Raw genomic sequence first — 13,921 nt, 5'->3', positions numbered from 1 at the left:
CCATATCCGCGCAGACTTGTTGTTCTTAACAAGGCTTTTGCCAGATTGTGCCAAACGTATTCAACGAGCAGCCTCATGCTGTCTTCCCTTTTCTTGTGGAGAGTTTGCCCAGTATTCTCTCTCCACCACATTTGCCAGAACTCTGCTCAGGGATGGCCGCTGACTCCGTTGTCACCAACACTGTTGGTTCAAAGGATAATCTTTTGCTTGACAAAAAGCACTTTGTTTTTTCACACAAGCTCTGTCCTTTAAATTTTCCTTGCATATTTGTAAAATACATGCAAGTGCTTTTTCAAACTGATGCAATGATTCAGAATGTTGCATTGAGAGTTCTTAAAACTTATGATTTTGGGGGGAAGATAAAATTGGGCCGTGCGAGGTTGGGGAACGATAAGGCTGGAGGCTTTACAGGGCAAAGAGCTGGAAGTGATGAAATCTGTCACCTCCGTTCAGTCCCTGAAGAACCTATTTGATCTCCTGGTGGCTCAGCACCAACTCCCCCTCCCATTCCCAATCTGACCTTTCTGTCCTGGGCCTCCTTCATTGTCAGAGTGAGGCCCAGAGCAAATTGGAGGATGAGTACCTCATATTTCGCTTGGGTAGTTTACACCCCTGTAGCATGAACATTGACTTCTCTAACTTCAGAGAATCCCTGCTTTCCATCTCTATCCCCTTCCCCTTCCCAGTTCTCCCACTAGTCTTCCTGTCTCTGACTACATTCTATCTTTGTCCCGCCCCCTCCCCTGACATCAGTCTGAAGAAGGGTCTCAACCCGAAACGTCACCTATTCCTTCTCTCCCGAGATGCTGCCTGACCAGCTGAGTTACTCCGGCATTTTGTGTCTACCTTCTATACTCAATTCCCTGATGTATAAAGGCCAGAGTGCCACGCTATCTTTTTCACAATCCTATGTACCTGCAACGCCACTTTCGAGGAATTATATGCCTGTACTCTTAAATGTCTTTACAACACTCTCCAAGGCCTTGCCATTCACTATGAAGGTGCTGCCCTGGTTTGACTACCTAAAATACAACAACTTACACTTATCTCAATTAAACTCCATCATGCTGAATATTTCAAATAAAATTATTAGGATTTTTATAATAAAACGAATAGCAAAGAAAATCTTTTCACAACCAATGTTCAACATTAGTTCAAGAGATTCTCACTTACCAGTGGAGTAACTGCTTCCTGTCGATGCTCTTCTTCAATATCCTGTGGAAAAACGATGGAACGAAAATTAAACAAAGATAGCTAGATATTGTAAGGAAAGTGTGATTTGTTCATGTCTTTCTCAAAAGTTCCCGTTCATCTAAGATGGTAATGACCAACAATTTGAAGCAAGCCATGTTATTATGGTTTCTTATATTTATCAAGCAGGATTCAAAGAAAATATTATTCACCCTAGAGATATTTTGAATTATTTGAATTTAACACCATGACTAGTGTTTTTTCTTTTAAAGAAATGACTGCATGAAATCTTAAGGGACGGGATTCTAGAATTGTATTGACAAACCAAGATTGTGCTTTGAAGGCTAAATCAATGGTCTTTCCCTGTGTAAAACAATATTTGGGTTCTATGCATTAAATCCTTTTACTCTACAGGATAGCCCTGATTTATTTTCCTTGGATCTAGGTGGAGGACGCAGCGGTAGAGTTGCTGCCTCACAGTGTATGCAGCGCCTCAGACCTGGATTTGATCCTGACTATGGGTGCTGTCTGTACGGAGTTGGTACGTTCTCCCCGTGACTGCATGGGTTTTCTCCGGGATCTTTAGTTTCCTCTCACACTCCAAAGACGTACAGGTTTGTAGGTTAATTGGCTTGGTAAATGTAAAAATTGTCCCTGGTGGGTATAGGATAGTGTTAATGTGCAGGGATGGCTGGTCGGTGCGGACCCGGTAGGCCGAAAGGGCCTGTTTCCGCGCTGTAGAACTAAAAAAACTAAAAGGAGGATTTGTTTGGGGGGAGGAAACCAGAAATCCTGAGACTCTGGAATTTAACTACTAGGCCTCATCAAGTTCTTTTCTTTCATTTCCCAATAGCAGATTAGTTTAGCACACTTTCCTTACAATATCTAGCTATCTTTGTTTAATTTTCGTTCCATCGTTTTTCCACAGGATATTGAAGAAGAGCATCGACAGGAAGCAGTTACTCCACTGGTAAGTTTGAGAATCTCTTGAACTAATGTTGAACATTGGTTGTGAAAAGATTTTCTTTGCTATTCGTTTTATTATAAAAATCCTAATAATTTTATTTGAAATATTCAGCAAGATGGAGTTTAATTGAGATAAGTGTAAGTTGTTGTATTTTAGGTAGTCAAACCAGGGCAGCACCTTCATAGTGAATGGCAAGGCCTTGGAGAGTGTTGTAAAGACATTTAAGAGTACAGGCATATAATTCCTCGAAAGTGGCGTTGCAGGTACATAGGATTGTGAAAAAGATAGCGTGGCACTCTGGCCTTTATACATCAGGGAATTGAGTATAGAAGGTAGACACAAAATGCCGGAGTAACTCAGCTGGTCAGGCAGCATCTCGGGAGAGAAGGAATAGGTGACGTTTCGGATTGAGACCCTTCTTCAGACTGATGTCAGGGGAGGGGGCGGGACAAAGATAGAATGTAGTCAGAGACAGGAAGACTAGTGGGAGAACTGGGAAGGGGGAGGGGATAGAGAGGGAAAGCAGGGATTCTCTGAAGTTAGAGAAGTCAATGTTCATGCTACAGGGGTGTAAACTACCCAAGCGAAATATGAGGTACTCATCCTCCAATTTGCTCTGGGCCTCACTCTGACAATGAAGGAGGCCCAGGACAGAAAGGTCAGATTGGGAATGGGAGGGGGAGTTGGTGCTGAGCCACCAGGAGATCAAATAGGTTCTTCAGGGACTGAACGGAGGTGACAGATTTCATCACTTCCAGCTCTTTGCCCTGTAAAGCCTCCAGCCTTATCGTTCCCCAACCTCGCACGGCCCAATTTTATCTTCCCCCCAAAATCATAAGTTTTAAGAACTCTCAATGCAACATTCTGAATCATTGCATCAGTTTGAAAAAGCACTTGCATGTATTTTACAAATATGCAAGGAAAATTTAAAGGACAGAGCTTGTGTGAAAAAACAAAGTGTTTTTTGTCAAGCAAAAGATTATCCTTTGAACCAACAGTGTTGGTGACAACGGAGTCAGCGGCCATCCCTGAGCAGAGTTCTGGCAAATGTGGTGGAGAAAGAATACTGGGCAAACTCTCCACAAGAAAAGGGAAGACAGCATGAGGCTGCTCCTTGAATACGTTTGGCACAATCTGGCAAAAGCCTTGTTAAGAACAACAAGTCTGCACGGATATGGTTCGGCTGAGCGGAGTGACTTTATGTATGCGCATTCACCGAGGGAAGATTGTTCCTGACAGGTACGAGAGTACTGATGTTGCTATAGGACAGCACTGCAGGCAATTAAATAAATAATAGGGTGCAGCTATTAAACTAAATGGACAATGAGGTGGCACAATATCTTCACATTCTGGTGTAATGGCATTAGTCATAATAAGAACAGGATCATTCTGACAAGAGGAAGCCAAGGATAGTAAGGTCATTGCGTGTGGCCTCACTTGAGATAAAAAGGAAGGGTTGGGCAGACTAAGATTTCATTCAATGAAGCGCAGGAGGTTGAGGGGTGATTTTATAAAGGTGTATAAAATCATGAGGGACGTAGATAGAGTGATTGCATGCAGTCTTTTTCCAAGGGCAGGGGAATCAAAAACTAGAAGACAGTTTTAAGATGAGAAGGGAAAGATTTAATAGGAAACTGAGTATCACCCAAAGGATGCTGGGTATACGGAATGGGATGTCAGAGGAAGTAATAATAATAATAATAATACATTACATTTGTATAGCGCTTTTCTGGACACTCAAAGACGCTTTACAGGGTAAATAAGACATAAAAATAAATAAATAAACAAACAGGAAAGGAAGAATAAGGTGAAGCGACGGTCAGTGGTTGAAGGCAGTGTTGAACAGGTGAGACTTCAGTGATGTTTTGAATGTGGTGAGTGAGGAGGAGTCTCTGATGGTTTGAGGTAGTGAGTTCCAGAGTGTGGGAGCAGCGATGGAGAAAGCCCTGTCCCCGCAGGATCTGAGTTTGGTCCAGATGGGGGGGGGGGGACAGGAGGTTAGCAGCAGCAGAGCGGAGGGTGCGGGTGGGAGTGTGTCTGTGGAGGAGGTCAGTCAGGTAGGATGGGGCCAGGTTATGGAGGGCTTTGTAGGTCATGAGGAGGATTTTGTACTGGATTCTCTGGGGGATGGGGAGCTAGTGGAGCTTGTAAAGGACGGGGGTGATATGGTCACGGGTCGGGGGGTGGGTGAGTAGACGGGCAGCGGAGTTCTGGATGTATTGGAATTTATTGATGATTTTTGAGGGTGAACCATAGAGGAGGCTGTTACAGTAGTCCAAGTAGTTGAGGAAGGTACGACAACATTTGCACAAGTACACGGAGAGAAAAGGTTTCGAGGGATGTAGGCCAAATGCAGGCAAGTGAGTCTAGCTGAGGTTGAGCATCTTGGTTGGCATGGACAAGTTGGGCCAAAAGGGCTGTTTCCATGTTGTGTGCTTCTGTGATTGTAACTGACATACCTCATCTATTGCATCCGCTGCTCCAGATGTCAACTTATTTACATCGGCGAAACCAAACGCAGGCTCGGCGATCGCTTCGCTCAACACCTGCGCTCAGTCCGCATTAACCAATTGGATCTCCCGGTGGCTGAGCACTTCAACTCCCCCTCCCATTCCCAGTCTGACCTTTCTGTCTGGGCCTCCTCCAGTGCCGTAGTGAGGCCCACCGGAAATTGGAGGAACAACACCTCATATTTCGCCTGGGCAGCTTGCAGCCCAGAGGTATGAACATTGACTTCTCCAACTTTAAATTTAAAATTTTTTAAAGCATATGTACAAATAATAATAAACGACAAACTGATTATAGAGTTCTTACATAGCTTCAATTTTAAATTTTTAAAGAAAAAATAAAGATAAAAAGAGACTGAAAAAAAAGAGACTATAAACTAATAGAGAGAAAGCAAAGAAAAAAGAGAATTACAAACATAAAAATTATGGGGATAGATCCGGGAGTTAGTGAGTATAGTTGTACATCCGACCCTAAACTCAAGTTTTAACTTTAGTTTTAAATTTTAGTTTTGTGACAAACCCATTTACTTTTTTAAAAATTCAATAAATGGAGACCATATTTTAAAAAATAGATCTGGTTTGTCAATTAAGGCAAACCTTATTTTTTCCAAATGCAAGGTCTCGGTCATTTCCGTAATCCACATTTTAGTTGTGGGGGCTACTGTTTTTTTCCCAAATTTATGTATTAATTTTTTCGCAGTTATTAAACTGTAGTCAAGAAAGCGTCTCTGACTTAACGTAAAGTTTGTAATGTGTTCTGATAATCCTAAAATTATTAATTTTGGATCTAAATCCAGTTGGTTATCGATAACTTTGGAAATTATTTTTAAAATATTGATCCAAAAATTTTGCATATTTGTACAAGTCACAAAAGTGTGAGTTAAATTGGCTTCTTGAAATTGACATTTATCACAAATAGGAGAGATACTTGGGAAGATCCTGTTTAATTTTGTCTTCGAATAATGTAGTCTGTGTAATATTTTAAATTGTATTAATGAGTGTCTAGTGTTTAACGAGCATTGATGTATGTGTTGTAAACGTTCGTCCCATATGTCTTGCGTTATGGGTTGAGCCAATTCGTCCTCCCATGCTCGTCTATATGATTCTGATGACGGAATGTCAGTATCTAAAAGAGTATTATAAATATAAGATATGAATTTATTTGTATTGTAGTGACGGTTCAAGCATTCATCAAGAATTCCTGGGCCTCTAAATCTATATTCTTGCGTATGTGATTTTACATAATCTCTGAGTTGTAAATATCTTAAAAAATTATTAGCATGTAATCCATACTTCTGTTGTAATTCCTGAAAAGAGAGAAAAGTTCCCTTATGATAGAGGTCTCCCACCATTTTAATTCCATAACTTTTCCATTGAATGAATCCTCTATCTGAGACAGACGGTTTGAAAGAAGGGTTATTTGCAATGGGTAGGAAGAAAGATAAATTACTCAATTTTAAAGTGAGTTTTAATTGTTTCCAAATACGGATAACACTATGTATAATCGGATTTCCTCCATATGTTTTTTTATTCAAAGTTATTGGGGCGAATAAGATCGCACCAATGTCAAATGGTAAGCAATCCTCCTTCTCCAACTTTAACCAATCTGGTTGCCGATCAATGTCGTCCAGCCAGAAGGTTATATTTTTAATATTAACCGCCCAGTAATAAAATAGGAAGTTTGGTAAAGCGAATCCTCCATTAGTTTTAGACTTGCATAAATGTCTTTTATTTATTCTATGGGTCTTATAATCCCAAATAAAATTAGTAATAATTGAATCAATTTTTTTGAAAAAATTTTTTGGAAGGTGTATCGGGATTGCTTGAAATAAGTATAGTAGCTGTGGGAGGAAGATCATCTTTATAGCATTAATTCGACCAGCTAGTGAAATGGGGAGTGTTTTCCAAAATTGGATATTTCTATGTAATTTAGTAACTAAAGAAGGAAAATTTGATTTAAATAAAGAAGTATATTTCCTAGTCACGTAGATTCCAAGGTATTTGAACTTTTCATAGGCAATTTTAAAAGGGAATTGTTGAAGTATAGCCGGATTTTGTTCCGTAATTGGCATGATTTCGCTTTTGTACCAATTAATTCTATATCCGGAGAATGAGCCAAATTGAGTTATGAGATTTAGTAAATTCGGAATGCTAATTTCAGGATTTGTGATATATAATAGTACATCATCCGCATATAAGGAAATTTTGTTAATTGTATGTTTAGTGTTATAGCCGTGAATGTCTGGGTGTGATCTGATACTCTCGGCGAGTGGTTCTATAACGAGGGCAAATAAGAGCGGAGATAATGGACATCCTTGTCTACAACCTCTGGATAAGTGAAATTTTGGTGACAACATTTGGTTTGTCAATACTCTCCAACTTTAGATAGTTCCTCTGTCCCTCTCTTCCCCTCCCCTTTCCCAGATCTCCCACTGTCTTCCTGTCTCCACCTATATCCTTCCTTTGTCCCGCCCCCTGACATCAGTCTGAAGAAGGGTCTCGACCCGAAACGTCGTCCATTCCTTCTCTCCTGAGATGCTGCCTGACCTGCTGAGTTACTCCAGCATTTTGTGAATAAATACCTTCGATTTGTACCAGCATCTGCAGTTATTTTCTGACACTTATAGTCTTGGGTGTGCCTTACTAGAGCTAACCTGGCATTAAATTTGTCTTAAGTCTTGAAACCATTAAAATAAATGAGGGGTTTGTGTTTTTGTTTGTGTTTGTTCTGACCAATCATGTTGAGTTATGAATTTCTCCAATCGCTATAACTTTTCTCTTATTCTGTTCTTGCTCTGACCACAGGCATGCTAGGAATGAAATGAATCACCGAGATGGGTGGAGATCAGCTAAGATATTTGTTAATTGTGTATTCTACACTATATGTGTACATATTATACTTGTATATGTCTCATTTAAATGACTCTCTCCTCTTCCAATTAATGATTCACATATTTACTTTAGGTGCAGTTCCTACTCCTCCTTAGGTTTCATGAGGCTCTGATCTTCTACAAACTAATGTCATCAGCAACAAATCCCCTTCTTAACTTGAAGAGAGTGTTACTTTTTTACTCATTTCAGTAGAATTTTATGTGATTTCTTCCACAGTTCTAACTTCTGGAATATATTCTCATATCACTCTGATATCCCCTTTTAGGTCTCAGGCAGGAATTAAATGACTTAGAAATACACTCATAATCCTGCCTTTTATTTTCACAAGGTACCTCTTTATATTACATATTCAGCTATCACTCTGTCATCAGATTTGTTAGATGCATAAACCATGCTATTTTTAATCTGCATTTTCTCTGTAGATTTATTATCTACCCAGTTTATTTTCTCTTTAGAGAGACCTGATGTAATTGTGTATGAGATGATTTCCCTAGTTAGCACACAAAACAATGTTTTTCACTATATCGGTACACATGACAATAATAAACCAATAGTAACCACCAATAAAGCAATAGCAACCACTAAACCTATTCTCTCTCAGGTTTGAGTTGCGATTGCACTCTCTGCAAGATTTGGTTGAACAAAGCTTTAATTGTGTTCATGCATTCGTAACTCATCAGGAATTAAACCTGTTGTGAAACGTGGCATGTTCTGTAGGAAAATAACTGCAGATGCTGGTACAAATTGAAGGTATCACAAAATGCTGGAGTAACTCAGCGGGTCAGGCAGCATCTCTGGAGAGAAGGAATGGGTGACGTTTCGGGTCGAGACCCTTCTTCAGACTGAAGACGTGTTGTGTGGTTTTTCAAAAGTTTGACAATCAATGTTTCATTTTCTTCAGTATTTCTTTGACAATTCTCCATAATCCTTCTGCTGGATAATCCTTTTGATGCTGGATGATATGGTGAATTGAGTTTTTACTTCACACCATTCTCTTTCATAACGTGATCAAATAAAAATAAAAATGAATGAAACGAAGACTTACCCTGCCAGTAAGCTTGGATGGGAAAAAAATAAATCTCAATTCTTTGCTATGCAACAGAGGAGCCAACATATTGCAATTATAATTAGATATAGCAAAAATAAGACATAAAATTGCAGATATTGCAATCAGCAGCAAAAAAGAAACTATAGGAGGGACTCAGCAGGTCAGGCAGTATTTATGGAGACAGACTATTCCTAATGAATGTTGATCATTCGCCTGCCTCCACAGATGCTAAGTTCCTCCAGCAATCTGTGGCTTTTTGTATGTTGCACATTAATCCGTATTGAGTGACAATGTATGAGTACTTAGAAGTTAATATAATAAAAAGGAACTTCAGATGCTCATTTATACCAAAGATAGATACAAACTGCTAGAGTAACTCAGCGGGTCGGGCAGCATCCCTGGAGAAAATGGATAGGTGATGTCACCTATCCAATTTCTCCAGAGATGTTGACTGGCCCGCTGAGTCACTCCAGCATTTTGTGTCCACTTTAGTACTTAGAAGTTGTTGGTCTCTTTCTCTCAAATAATCAATGTATATTCTTTGAATCGGCCTTGCTGGCTATTTCCAAGTCTGAACAGATGTCTTCACTGGCTTAACTCCACACCCTGCATTGTTTACATGTTTCATTACTTTTATAATTAGTTCAACCTTTTTGTTTGACTGCTTACAATTCATTTTCGTGGACTTTCTTGTAGCAAAAAGAAATTCAGCCATCTTTTGTACTTGCTTATTTTGTGCTTTACAATGTTATCCTGCAGTCACATTAATACATTTAATAATCAAAGATTTTCTTCCTGGTTGCTTATGGCCATTGGTACTTGATTGCATTGTAACCTAAACCTTGTGGTGTTTTGACCATAGTAACTTGAAACATATTCAAACATGGTTTCACACCAGAAGTTAATTTTGTTTGTGAATTCAGACCCTTACGTGTACTGCCAAATATTTTGACTTTTCTTATCCTCATTCAGTTAGATATTTGTCTGTGCCTAGTTTTTTGAAAACTTTGGCATTGAATTATATAGCAAGGAAATGGGCCCTTTGGCCCAATTCGTCCATGCCGACCAAGATGCCCTTTCTAAGCTAGACCTAGTTTCCATTGTGTGGCCCATATCTCTCTAAACCTTTCCTATCACACATGTACCTATCAAATGTCTTTCCAATATTGTTATGTACCTGCCTAACTTCTTCTTCTGGCAGCTTGTTCCATATACCCACCACCTACTGTGTAACAATGAATCTCGGCTTCCCATTAAATCTTTCCCCTCTCGAGCTTCCCACAGTTTCCTTGGATATATCTGATTATTTAGCGGATTTATCTACTTCTTACGTCTTAGTTCATCCAGATCCTCCTCGACCTCAATACAAAACTTTGCTCACGACATCACTATTAGTTTTCCCTAGTTTTCATGTGGTGAAATCAGAGCAGAAATATTTATTGAGAATCACTTTTATGGCTCCAAACGTGGATGATTACTTTGGTTCCTGAGGACCCTATTCTCTCTAATCACCCTTTCTCTCACATATCCTCACATTCCTGTCACTGCCATGGACTCTTTTTGGGTGTACTCCATGGTGGAATCTAACTGGGGTGTGAGGAATGAAGAAGAAGGTTCGAGTGAGAAGAAATTCAGAAAGTTGAAAAAGAAGGAAAGGGATAGCAAAATAATTAATGATAATCAGAGTGTATCGGGATGTGACAAAAACATTCATGGATACTGGTGGACCTCCATTTAGAGCTAAGTCAGAAGAAAATGGTAATTGGATAAAACAGAAAGGAGATGAAGTAGTCCTGAGGGGATATAATGGCTAGAGATCAGGGATTGCAGCTCAGAACATCAGGATGTAGAATCGGTTTTGATGGAGCTAAGAAAAAGCAAAGGTTAGAAAATATTGATGGGAATGGTCTATGGGACTCCAACAGGAATATCTGTGCCAAATATCAAGAACAGCAAGACAAACTAATCTCATCTGCCTCCACATTCCTCCATTCACTTCATATTCTATAGTCATGGTCATAGTCATAGATAGACTATATTCATTGCTTATCTAAAAGCCTCTTAAACACCACTATGGCATCTGCCTCCACCACCACCTCTGGCAGTGTGTTCCAAGCACACATATCTTCTTTAAACCTTGCTCTCTCACCTAATAGCTACGCCCATGAGTCTTTAACATTTCCACCCTGGGAAAAAGGTTCTGAATGGCAACCCTATCTACGTCTTTCATAATTTAACTAACTTCCATCAGGTCTTCCCTCAATCTCCGGCCTTTCAGAGAAAACAATAAAAGTTTGTCCAACCTCTAATACCCCTTATCCAGCAGCATTCTGGTAAACCTCTTCTGCACCCTCTCCAAAGCCTCCACAACCTTTCTGTAATGGGGCAACCAGAACTGCACACAACACTCAAAATGCGGCCTGACTAAAGTCTAATAGAGCTGCATCACGACTTCGTGATTCTTGCACTCAATCGCCCAAGTAATGAAGGCAAACATGTCATACATCTTCTTTATCACACTATCTACTTGTGTTACCATTTTCAGGGAGCTAAGAACCTGGACCCTTGCACATCCAAGATCCCTCTGCACATGAAGAAATGAAAAAGAAATGAAGAAGAGCAAATTAGAAGCATGTGTAATAAAGGTAATACAACAGTCACAGAGAACATTAATCTGTCATTGACATGACAGACCAATTATACTCACAGCCTCTTTGTGCTATGATGCTCTATAAATTTATGAATCTATGCATTGAAAATATTTAGGAGGGCAAACTAATAAATTGTATAAGGATTATGTGAAAGATGCATTCTTGGCCAATTATGTTGATGCACAAGAGAGGAAATAGGGTATGTCAGATTTAATACTGTACAATAAGAAAGTTAATTATAATCCGAGACTTAAGGAGCCTTACGAGAAGAGTGATTGTAATGTGATGGAGTCTTATATTAACACTAAAAGTTATTCAGTCCTTTTTGCCACCAATGTCCTAAATCCAAACAAGATAAACTGCAAAAACGTACGAAATGTGAGTTAACTGATGTAGGCTGGGAAACTACATTAAAGAATTACAGGAAACAGGTAAGGATTAACATTTAAATGATTAGTGCATGGTTTGTGACAAATAGATATCCCTTCAAGGAACAAAAACCCCATGGGTGTTCCCCACTTGGCTAACATGAGATGTTTGAAATTATATTAGATCACTGGGTCATTTTGATGAAAAAAATGAGCAGTATGCCTGAAGAACACAGCAGATGGAGAGGAAATTGATCAGGACAGGGAAAGTAGAATACAAGAGTAATCCAATGAGAAATTTTTTAAAAAGGAAAATTTTCTATAGCTATGTAAAAAGAGAAGCATTAGCGAATGTTAAGATGGGTATCTTGCAAACTGAAACACAAAAAATATTACAGTGGGATTAAGGAAATGGCAGAGAAATCAAATAAATGTTTTGTATTTGTCTTCACAAATGGTGTAAGAAGATCTCCCAGAAATGGAGGTTTACAGATCCAGACCGAATGACAAACTGCGACAAATTAGCTTCAGGAAGAAAATTAGCATTAGAGAAATTGGACTGAAAGCCAAGAAATCCTTTCAACCAGATGAGCTGCACCCACCCCAAGGTTTTGAAAGGGATGGCTGTGGAGATGATGGATCAACCAGTTGTCATCTTCCAAATTTCTTGTATAGTTGTATATTGTATAGTTCCAACAAATTAATTGTATTATTTAAGAAAAGAGAGAGAGGTTAAAAAAAACAGGGAGCTTTAGATCATTCATAGGGAAATGCTAGAATCTACTAAAAAGGTGGTAACAGGGCAGTTAGAAAATAATATAAAGATTGGGCAATGTCAATATTGATCTTTAAAGAGGAAATGTTATCAAAACTTCAGATTTTTTTGAGATTATAACTGGTAAAAGGAAACCAGTGAATGCAGTATATTTGAACTTTCAGAATTTCTGCCTTTAATAAAGCGCCACAACTGTGATTAAATAAAATCAGACCACATAGGGTAATATACCAATATGGGCTGTGCTATATATTTAAGCTTACTGGTAAAATAAAACAGATGACTGTGTGGGTTGTGACGGGGATGCCGAACGGTTTCAGGGAATTAGGGACTGTGTAATATATTTAAGCTTAATGATGATATAAAACTGGATGTCAGTGTGGGTTGTGCAGAGAATGCAAAAAAGCTTTTGGGGTTAAGTGCATAGAAAAGGACATGGCAGATAAAGTATAATGTGGTAAATATGAGGTTATCACTTTGGTAGAAAAAATAACAAAGCAGAGTATGCTTTAAAAAGTAAGAAATTGAAAGGTCAGAATGTTCCGCGGGAGAAGACGGCAGGGGAAGAGAAAAGACATTCTGGCCTTCCATCACAGTGAGGAGGTGACTGGAGGAGACTCACTGTGATGGATGTTTCTATTTTTGTTGTTTGCGTTGGTTGTGATTGTGTGTGAAATTGTTTATTTTTATTGCTCTATTGCTGGACTGTGGGTGATCTTTCATTTCACTGCACATCTTGTATGTGTATGTGACCAATAAACTTGACTTGACTTGACTTGACTTGACCCAAGTATCCTCGTACACAATTCACAATGTTACAATAAGAAATTCGGAAGCCAAATAGTATGTGGGCCTTTATTAGAAGGCAACTTGAGTTCAGAAGTACGGAAGACATACTGCTGTTGTGCTGGACTTGTGTATCAGTGTAATCTCCCTACATAAAGGATTTAATACTTGTGATAAAGGGGGAACAATGAAGATTCGCCAGTTTGATTCCTAGGATGGAGGGGTCTGAGATGATGCTGGGAGATGGAGATGGCAATGGGTTGGTTTCTCTCCCTCAGTAGACACGTGATAAATTGGGCTTGTATTCTCTCAGGTTCAGAAGATTGAGAAGTAATCTCATTCAAACTTACAAAATTCCTCTGGGGGTTAACAAGGTAGCTGCAGGGATATTTATTCCATGAACTGGGGTCTCTAGAACTGGGAGTCTCCAAATAAAGGGTTGATTTTTTAGAACTAAAATAAATAGAAATTTCTTCTACCAGAAGCTGGTGAATCTTTGGAATTCACTACTAAAGAGGTTGGTGGGAGCACTGTCATTGACTATAGATCATTAGATATGTGGTGTAATAAATAACTCAATGAATTGCCAGTACAAGACCAGAAGTGGAACGTAACAGAAAAGCTGTGGGATTGGTTCATTGGGAGGCACAGCGGTCAATAAGAAGAAAGGAAATGTGTAGGGAGGAACTGCAGATGTTGGATTGAACCGAAGACTGACACAAAAAGCTGGAGTAAC

The 13,921-nt window shown here is 39.2% G+C and overlaps 1 long non-coding RNA gene across 1 annotated transcript in view; it reads left to right on the top strand.

Annotated features, from left to right (window-relative positions):
- Nucleotides 1-13,921, top strand: part of LOC144600155 (uncharacterized) — a 96,566-nt gene that overhangs the window by 63,436 nt on the left and 19,209 nt on the right. The window contains exons 2-3 of the long non-coding RNA XR_013548093.1: nucleotides 2,120-2,161; nucleotides 11,151-11,250. This is a non-coding gene — a long non-coding RNA (uncharacterized LOC144600155). The remainder of the gene's footprint in view (nucleotides 1-2,119; nucleotides 2,162-11,150; nucleotides 11,251-13,921) is intronic.

The sequence above is a fragment of the Rhinoraja longicauda genome, chromosome 14 (genome assembly GCF_053455715.1).
Source record: "Rhinoraja longicauda isolate Sanriku21f chromosome 14, sRhiLon1.1, whole genome shotgun sequence".
Lineage (NCBI taxonomy): Eukaryota > Metazoa > Chordata > Chondrichthyes > Rajiformes > Arhynchobatidae > Rhinoraja > Rhinoraja longicauda.
This window is presented reverse-complemented; position numbering and strand designations above follow the sequence as displayed.